We start from the raw sequence: 10,451 nt of genomic DNA, 5'->3' as shown, positions 1-10,451 counted from the left end.
GGTGGAAATATACATAGAAGTTTGGACTTAACAAATGAATATGAATGCTAAATCATTAAATTGGTATCTCTTTTAGTCTCTGGTATTTTAGAACAGCTAGAAATAAAAACCTAAAATTGAGAAATTGTAACCCATGTCACAGTCTGAAATATGTTCTACAACTAATTGTGGTGCTGTACTTGGAAATTTATAGCTATTTTGTATATATGTTATTGCTCACAAAAAAAGAAGGAGACTGCAGCCACTGGAGAGGAACTGGGGGAGGACGGTGGCCCGCAAGGCTCGTCGCAGAAAACGCGGCGGCGATGTCCGCGAGCCAGGCGAGTGCTGCGGCTGCAGCGGCGTGGCCTCACGCGCGGCAGGGCGGCCTGGGCTTCAGCCTTCCTCCGGTTCCCGGGAAGCGGGCCGGCAGCAAGCGGGGGAGCAGCAGCAACAGAGGCGGAGGTTCTGGCTCTGGTTCTGGCTCGTTTCTCTCTTCCCCTTCAGCCTGAGCCGGGGAAGGCCAGGAGGCCTGGGTGGTTGGAGGGGGGTCCGCTGCCCGAGAATGGGAATTCTCTTCACCAGGATATGGAGACTGTTCAATCACCAGGAGCACAAAGTTATCATTGTCGGGCTAGATAATGCAGGGAAAACTACCATCCTTTACCAGTTTTCTATGAATGAAGTTGTACATACATCCCCTACCATAGGAAGTAATGTAGAAGAGATAGTTGTTAATAATACACGTTTCCTAATGTGGGATATTGGTGGCCAAGAATCTCTTCGTTCTTCCTGGAACACTTACTATACTAACACTGAGTTTGTAATAGTTGTTGTGGACAGTACAGACAGAGAAAGGATTTCTGTAACTAGAGAAGAACTGTATAAAATGTTAGCACATGAGGACCTAAGAAAAGCTGGATTGCTGATTTTTGCTAATAAACAAGACGTTAAAGAATGTATGACTGTAGCAGAAATCTCCCAGTTTTTGAAACTAACTTCTATTAAAGATCACCAGTGGCATATCCAGGTGTGCTGTGCTCTAACAGGCGAGGGATTGTGCCAAGGACTTGAATGGATGATGTCACGATTTAAGATTAGATGATCTCTACTAACCTCTTCTCACAGACTCTATATGAACGAAGTGCTGGACTATTCCTGAAAGCTGCAAAAATTAATGGTTTAGATATATTTATACTAAACTGATTTAAACTTTTTCTATAAGAAGACAAATTAAGACCACTCATTTGAAAACAAAGATGAAGTCTCACCTTCCGATTTGCTTTCTTGTTAGTTCTTTCCAAAGTAAGGTCTTAAAGCTGTGACTGACATTTTTCTCATAAAGAACCCTCTCAGGACGTTGTGTAGCCTGTGGTAAGTAGAAAGGGAGAGAAAGACATTGTTAACTTTAAGAGCTTTATTATCAGTATAAACCTCCCTATTTTAATGTTGTTCTCTTGTTCTATTAAGTCAAAATACAAATCAACACAGTTATTCAGTTTCCAATATTTTAATGTGGAGTGTTACTTATGAAAAGTATTTTGTATAAGGTTGTGTATGTATTGTGTATATACCTCAAGTTCAAGTTAATGGCTTTGATTTATGTTCTAAAGAAAAGCAAGTTACACAAAAATTAATTTATCCTTAGTTGTAACCATATGTGATTAGTACTGGCATTGGTGTTTGTGCCATTTTGTACTTTTCCCTTAGGTTCTCTGTATTGTACTAACAAACCCCCAAATCATTGAGCTACTCTTAAAAAAAAAAAAAAGAAAGAAAGAAAAAGGGAAAAAGCTTGATGTTGTGTACATATTTTTTGTTGATTGAATCACCCAGAAACATGTACTGCAACTGAATAGAACTATATCAAATTCTTGACTTTTGCATTACTAATGGCAGAGTTACACAGCAGATAATTATCAGATTAGTCCCTGTGTATGTCCATATGCCATCTATATTACTGAATAAATTGTTGATCCATTAATCAGTCAGGCATTAATTGTGATTAAAATTATCAACTAATTTTTTTTTCAACATTAATTGAAAAGTGTTTTGTGAAACATGTCTATCCAGAGAAATAACAGAATTGGGTTTTTTTGGCATTAACTTATGTGTTGAACATTTATAAGCTCTATATGTCGTGAATTTGAGATGAAAAGTGAAGCATACTTTCCATGCAACAACAATAATTTCTTATCGCTGATTTTAGGGATTGGAATAGTGTGAGATTTTTTTAAATTTCTGTTAGTTGTCTTGTATCTTCTTCCACCACATGAATACACTGTTTGACAATTAGAAGACACAAATATTTTTTGAATGCTTTTAAGAAGTTGGTATAAGAATTGATTGAAATAATGTATCATTTTTACTAAGATGTAACTTGACCAATTGCACCTATTATGTTTACTTAGGAGTTTTTTTGTTTGTTTATTTGTTTGTTTACAGTATCTGAAAATTGAAGATATTTCTGTCATACTATAAATTTATCATAAATGTGTTAAAACAAAAAAAAAGGAGGAAAAAATATCGATTATGATGATAAAAAAACTATTTAAGCTCACTAGCCTCCTATATTCTGGAGCAGCTAGAAGGAAAAATATGCAAGGATCGTATGGTAGCCCATGACAAACTCTAGGATCTATCCTGTAACACTTTTTGGAGAGTGCTTTGAAAACTATTGCTTTTTTATTTCTTAACTTTGTATACATGTTATACTATACAATAAAAAAGTTTTTTAAAAAATAGGTATTCAGCATGAATTTTTCTGAAACTTGCTTTTGTGCACTCAATATATATATATTATTTTAATCTATGTTGATATATATAACTATAGGTCTTTTAAAACAGCTGTATGCTATTCCAAAATGCTTCAATTTGTTCACATTCTCCTAATGATGGGCACTTAGGTTATTTGCAATACTTTTTGCTTTTTACACATTATTACATCAATTGCAATGAAGGTGTTTACACATGTCTCCTTGTGCACATGTGGGAGAGTTTCTTAAAGGTGAATACCTAGTGAAACAGCTTGGTCAGGGGATGTTTGCAGCTTCAACATTACATGATAATACCATACTGCTTTCCAACATGGTTCCAGCAAATTAAATGTCCATACTGGATCTTTTCTGCCTCTACATCCTCACAACACCAGAGGTGGTGTTGACATGGTATCATGCTATGATTTTACTGTACCCTTACTGGGTTTTTAGTGAGGTTTAACATCTTTTCCTATGTCCTGCTTTTTATTTTTCTATATGTATATTTTTGCCTGTTTTTCTATTGTATTGACTCTTTCAGGTGCAATCTCCTATTGATACTATTAGTTTATATTTTTAATTATGCTGCTTCAAAAATTTTTGCATTGTTACTGAACTTTTGGTTACTTTATTTTTTGGTTACATGTTAAATAAAATTCCATACTTCGATAGTGGGCTTGTTGGTTTTTCCTTGTAGTATATATTGTTTTACAAATTTTGAGACTATGCTAGTAATGATATAACAATTTAGAATTATTGTATCTTTCTGGCAAATTGAACCTTAGTGAACTTTTTAAATCTCTTACAATGCTATTTGCCTTCATGTTTGTTTTGTCTGAAGTTAATCACACTGGATTAACTTTATTTCCCTAGTATAATTTTTCTGTTTCTTTACTTTCAACATTTCTGGTACTGATGCTTTTAGATATTTCTTATAAACAGCAATTTAACTGTATTTTTTTAATCCAATCTGGAAATTTTCATCTTTTAACTGAGAATTTAGTCCAGTTCCATTTATCATGATTGTTGATATATTTAGATTTATTTTTCAAATATTAGTTGTTACTTTTTGTCACACTTTTTTTCTTTTCTTTTCTTGCTTTATTTTGGATTGCTAAGACTTTTTCTCATTCTCCCTCTACTAGAATGGAAACATGTCTGTCAATGTAATCCTGTACTTCATAAGCTATATCTAAAGAGGCAAGTTGGCATGTGCCTGTATTCTTAATTCACTCTGCTAAACTGCCTCCTTTGCCTGAGTCCAGAACCTCAATATCTTATGCCAGAATTATTGCAGTATTCTCTTTCTCTTCATCCCCTGCCACCCCCCATGTCCCCATGCTGCTCTGGCCACGTGACCTTGTGGGGTATAGGTCCTGAAACCCACCCTCCTTGTGAGGCCTCCCTGTTTCTGCACTTAGTGCTGCCCCATGAAACCCTATATCCTCTTGTTTACCTGAAAATTTCCCTTTATCTTTCCTGACTCAATTCAGGGTCACCTTGTTTGTGAAATGTTAAGGAATCTCTGACCCCAGGAAGGTTAGCTGAATCATCCCCTCTGTTTTTATAGCATCTTGTGCGATGATAGCTCTGATCATGTTTGTTTGGTAAGTACATAATTAAGTGCGTTTTTTTCCAACTGTGAACCTCTTAAAGAGTAAGGAACATATCTTTATTTCCATTCTTAGGTCTCAGCACATACTTGGCCAATGAGTTTTTGCTTAATAAATGCATAAGTCAATAATGAAATGTTGCTATAAAGAAAAAGGACTTGTTTCATAAATCATAAATAACATCATTCTACTTTTGATTTGTGTTCTTTTCCTGTTTTAATGAGAGTGATTTGACTTCCCGGGTGTATTGTGAATTTTATGTGGTCAAAGATTGCTTTATATTTGGTTTTGGTGCCCCTTTGGTCCTTAGCACAGTGTCGAGTTATATAAAAAAAAAAAAATCACAGAAAATTATTTGATTGATGAAAGATTAAATATAGCCTACATCCTGATTATATTTTGCCTACAAGGCACGTCTTTTTATCAAAATAAGGTTGTGATTTACTTGGTCACAAAGTAGGTTCAAATCCTTCCCTCTTTAGTAGAGACACTGACCTCCCGGCATTTGGCCATCTTGCTAGTCTCAGGGGCTCCTGACAATGCCTTCTGGTTTGCTCACTCATTTTAACTCATCTTTTCCCTTCTAAGAAATGGAAAATTTAAGAAAACCATGTGTTTGCACTTTCATTCTTCACACAGTCTCATGAGTATTCCTTGATTTTTCTTCCCTCTTTAGGAAAGATTGTCCTTCCGTCTTCCTTGTGAGATAAAAATGACTTGGGATGACATCCTTCAATAGCCAAAAGCTCACCTGTTTATTAGCCTAATGATCCCCAGCAGCTAAAAGTTGTACACAGAGCCATGATTCTCAAAGTGTGGTCCCTGGAGCAACCCTGGCTTCACCAGGGAGCTGGGGAGAGATGCATGTGCTTAGGCCCCACCCCAAACCTACTGAATCAGCAAACTGTGTCTGCAGGCCCTCCAGGGGATTCTGCAGGCCACAGTTCTACAGCCACTGTTTTCAGACCTTTAGACGAAGGTCTAAAAGGTATGCTCCATTTGATTTTTCTCATTATTATTCTAAATACATTTAAACAGCACAGGCCTGCTTTTAAACAGTCATGTTAACTGAGAAATTAACAAATGATTATGATTACTGAATCATATAGATGCTTTTTCTTTCTATATTGTAGAATAGCCAGAACTTAATACCTGAAATGACTGAAACTCACCTAGCCTCAGTCTTGTGTATATTTTCGTAATTTTTTTTAGCCTAGTTCCACCCTTGTTTATACTGACTGTTCTGATGGTTATTCTAGCCTAGTCTCAGCCTGTGCATACTTACTATTGTAATGGTAACAACTCCATCTCCCCTTGTTTGAATTCATGAAAACCCTGAACTCCTTAGATTTGGGGAGACAGATTTTTGGGCCACTTTACTTACAGCATTAAACTCTTTCTCTCTTTGAAATCTTGGTGTCATGGATTGCCTGTTACGTGCATCAGGCATAGAAACCCACATTTGTTCAGTATCAGTCATCCAGCAGTGATAAAGCAACTCATGACCAGGCCATATAGGAGCCAGGAAGGCTGCATAGCACAGCCTTTATGAACAAGCTTCGAGGCCAGACGTTGGCTTGGGCTCAAGTCCTACCTCTGCCAGTTAGTAGTTGTGGGACCTGGCACACAATTACTTACCTTCTCTGTGGCTGTTGCTCCTCATCAGTAGCACCAAGAAAATAACAGGACCAACCTTGGAGGGTTGTTGTCAGAAATGACTAGGGTCTGGCACAGAGTGAGTGCAATGTATGTAAATAAATGAACTTGAAGCTGAAGGTTTAAAGGGAGGTGATCCAGACAGGCCCCAATGAGAGGAACACAGAACAGTTGACTTTGCTCAGTGGTCTCTGCTTCTGCCCGCTGGTGACCACTGGGGATCACTGCCTCTTCCCCCATGGCCTCAGTGCAGGGAGCCTGTATACATTCAAGCATGATTGACCCCTGGGCTGCTGTGATTGCCAGAGAAGGAAGCAGTACACAATACAGCTGCCCTTCCCAGGACATGCCAGATGTCCGAGATCCCTGGGCCACAATTTGGCTGAATGTTAGGTTTTATAGCTTTCCTGTGCTCAGCTTTCTATAAACAAATTCCACTGTAGCATGATCTGGGCAGTGACATTTGTTGCTGTGAGTTGCATATATTCTTCACCCTGTGGCAAATTTGATGTATTTTAACCCAGCCTGCAGCTGTCTCTACCCTTGCTTTATCAATCTTCTGCTCAGGCGTGTCTGCTGTCATTTGGCAGACATGGCAGGTTTTCATTTCCCCCATGTAAATGCCTTGTTTATTGCAGTAAGAATCTCTGGTCTTTGGAAACAACTTACAGACATCCCTAAACAGAGCTTGGAAAGGGCTTCAGGAATAATAATTCCTGAGTAAACCCAAGATGGACTTGGACATTGCCTCTTTGAAATTCATCTCAAGTGCTGTCATTTAAAGAGAAAACGCAGAAAATTTCTTGTGCAGGCTGAGTCTGAAATATGCTTTCTTTACAAGATGTGTCATTTCAGCACAAAACAAACATTAGAAGGCAAAAGGTGGAGTAGGTGATACCTGGTATGTGTTTTACTTGAGCATAAAATTTGTTCTTTTTCTGATCATACTGAGACTTTTCAGTTCCTGGTTTTGTAAATGAGAGTTAAGAATTAACAATTGATTATGATTGCTGATTATATTTTCTTTCAAGTATATTGTAGAATAACCAACAGTTAATACCTAAAATTACTGAAACTCACTGAACTAATCTCAGTCCTGTTTGTATTTACTAATGTGATGGCTCTTCCAGCCTAGTCCCAGCCCAACCTTTATACTTGCTGTTGTAATAGGAACAACTCTATCTTCCCTTGTTTGTATCCTTAAAATACCCTAAACTCCTTAGACAGAGTTTTAGGCCGAGAGGTCATCTGATCTGCTTCTTGTAACAATACACTTTCTCTTTCTGAAACCTAGCGTCATGAATTGGCTTTATGTACATTGGGCAGAGAACCCTGCATTTGTTATGTGTCAGTTTTAACTTTTAACTTGCATTTCCATTGAATATTCCTCCGATTCCTTATTTCTTTATACTATAAGGCAGAAAACCCAAAGATTAAAAGACTTCCAAGCAAAGTAAATTAGCACTCAATTCCATTTTTTTTTTTAGGAAACAAAAGAGAATTGTACAGATGTATTTATAGCATGGGCTTCAACTTGTATTCAGACCACAAGTTATCAAACCTGGCTGCATATTTAAACCACCTAGAAACTTAAAAATTTAATAAATTTTATTTTTTTACGGTAGTATAGGTTTATGGAAAATTGAGCATATTGTGGTACAGAGAGTTACCTTAGCCCCTAGAAACCACACCCCCCCATTTCCCCTATTATTTAACATCTTGCATTGATGTGGTACATTTGTTACAATTGATGAACCAATCTTGATACATTATTAACTAAAGTCCATAGTTTACATTAGGGTCCACTCTTTTGTGTTGTTCAGTTCTATGGATTTTGACAAATGCATGGTGTCGTGTATCCACCATTACCAAATCATACAGAATAGTTTCACTGCCTAAAAATTCCTCTGTGGTCCGCGATTGCATCCCTCCTCTTCTCTTTCTGAACTCCTGGAAGCCACTGATCTATGGTTTTGCCTTTTCCAGAATGCCATACAGTTGGAATCATACAGTATGTAGCTCTTTCAGACTGGCTTCTTTTACTTAGCAAAATACATGTAAGGTGTCCTGTTATGAAGCACTTTTTTTTTTTTTGCAAGCCTTTTTTTTTGCCAGTGTAATCTCACTTGGTTTTTTTAAAAAGTATTTTTATTGAGAAACCTTCACACACATACAGTCCATACATGGTGTACAATTAATAGCTCACAATATCATCACATAGTTGTGTGTTCATCACCATGATCATTTTAAGATCATTTGTATCACTCCAGAAAAAGAAATAAAAAGAAAAAACGCATACATCTCATATCCCTTTATCCCTTCCTCTCATTGACCACATTGAAATTGATTCAATCTACCCAATTTTTTACTCTTTACCCCCACCCCATTTTTTATTTGTGTCTATCTTTATTTTTTTACTCATCTGTCAATACCCTGGATAAAAGGAGCATCAGACGTAAAGTTTTCACAATCACATGGTCATGTTGTGAAAGCTATATAGTTATACGATCATCTTCAAGAATTAAGGCTACTGGAACACAGTTCAACAGTTTCAGATACTTCCCTCCAGCCACTCCAATATACCATAAACTAAAAAGGGATATCTATATAATGCATAAGAATAACCTCCAGGATAACCTCTAGACTCTATTTGAAATCTTTTAACCACTGAAACTTTATTTTGTCTCATTTCTGTCTTTTTCTTTTTGGTCAAGAAGACTTCCTCAATCCCATGATGCTGGGCCCTGGCTCATCCTGGGAATCCTGTCCCACATTACCAGGGAGATTTACACCCCTGGAAGTCATCTCCCATGTAGAGGGTAGGGCAGTGTGTTTACTTGCCTAGTTGGCCCAAAGAGAGAGGCCACATCTGAGCAAAAAAAGAAGCTCTCTGGGGGAGACTCTCAGACATAATTATCAGTAGGCTTAGCCTCTCCTTTGCAGAAATAAGCTTCATAAGGGTGCGCCTCAAGAGTAAGGGCTCAGCCTATTGAACTGGTTTCAACACTGCTTGCAAGAATATCAGAAATTTCCCAGATAGGGAAGTTTAATATTTCCTCCTTTCTCCCCAGCCCAGTAAGGGGACTTTGCAAATACTTTTTTCATTCTCCGCCCAAATTATTCTGGGATATATCGGACATCACACTAACCTGTACAAACCAACAAGATATCACACCCTATTCAAGATTCCATGTAATTATGGTGTTCAAGTAGACTAACTATCCAAGTTAAATTAGATAATGTGCTACTCAAAATATAAATTTTCTGCCAAATAAACATCTCTCCCTTTGGTCTCACACAGAAGTTGAAGTTTGAAAATATGGGCAACATCATCCTCTACCCAGTATTCTGATTTACCTTAGTCCTATCCAGATCAGCTTCATTCATATCTCTAGACGAAGTCTGATCACTTTTTCAGCCTTTTTAAGAGCTTCTGAATGGGAGTAATGCTGACTTTCATAAGTTCAATGCTCAAATTTTGATTCTCAAGTGCCACACACTACCCGAAATTTCAGGGAACGACCAGGTTATATACAAATAGCTCAGTATCTCAGAATTTAGAAATATCAGTTACAACTCCTAAATATATGTGACCGCTGTAAGAATTTACTAAGAACCTTTACAATAGGCCCCAACCTGATAACCCAGGCTGTCTACTTCAATCCTCTGAGTTTTTATACTATAGTTAGTCCATATGAGTGAGGCATGATAATATTTGTCTTTTTGTTTCTGACATTTTATTCAACATACTGTCCTTAAGGTTCGCTCACCTAGTTACATGCCTCACAACTTCATTCCTTCTTGCAGCCACTCAGTAGTCAGTTGTATGTAAACACCACAGTTCCCCCTTCAATTCCTCAGCTGTTGAATCCTTTAGGCCATCTCCAGATATGGAAATAACGAACACTGCCATAAACAATGCACAAATGTTCATTCATGTTACCAATCTCAGTTCATCCAGAAATATACTGAGCAACAGGTTTCAAAATCCTATGGCAACCACACCCCTAGCCTCCTGTGGAACCACTGCCCTCCAAGGGGCTGCACCTTTCAGCTTCCCTATCAACAGTGAATAGGCACATCTCTTTCTCTACATTTTTGCTAGCACTTGTTTCTCTCTTTTCATTTTTAAGCAATTCTATTCACACATCGTACAATCCAACCTAAGTAAATAACCATGCCTTCGCCACCATAATCTATATGAGGACATTTCCTTTTCTTCCACATAGAATCCAAACCCTTCCCCCATCCCCGCCCCCTCCACCTGTTGACATTTAGTTTTGGCATAATACCTTTGTTACATTCAGTGGAAGCATATTACAATGTTGCTGTTGACTACAGACCCTAGATTGCATTGATTGTACCTTGTCCTATAAACATCCATTTTCAACACCTTGCAAAGCTGACATTCGTTTGTTCTCCCTTGTGCAAAAATGTTTTTGTATTT

General features: G+C 37.6%; 1 pseudogene; it reads left to right on the top strand.

Annotated features, from left to right (window-relative positions):
- Positions 1-419: 419 nt before the first annotated feature.
- Positions 420-2,388, top strand: LOC143661647 (ADP-ribosylation factor-like protein 5A pseudogene; annotated as a pseudogene).
- The last annotated feature ends 8,063 nt before the right edge of the window (positions 2,389-10,451 follow it).

This window comes from Tamandua tetradactyla, chromosome 17, assembly GCF_023851605.1.
Source record: "Tamandua tetradactyla isolate mTamTet1 chromosome 17, mTamTet1.pri, whole genome shotgun sequence".
Lineage (NCBI taxonomy): Eukaryota > Metazoa > Chordata > Mammalia > Pilosa > Myrmecophagidae > Tamandua > Tamandua tetradactyla.
This window is presented reverse-complemented; position numbering and strand designations above follow the sequence as displayed.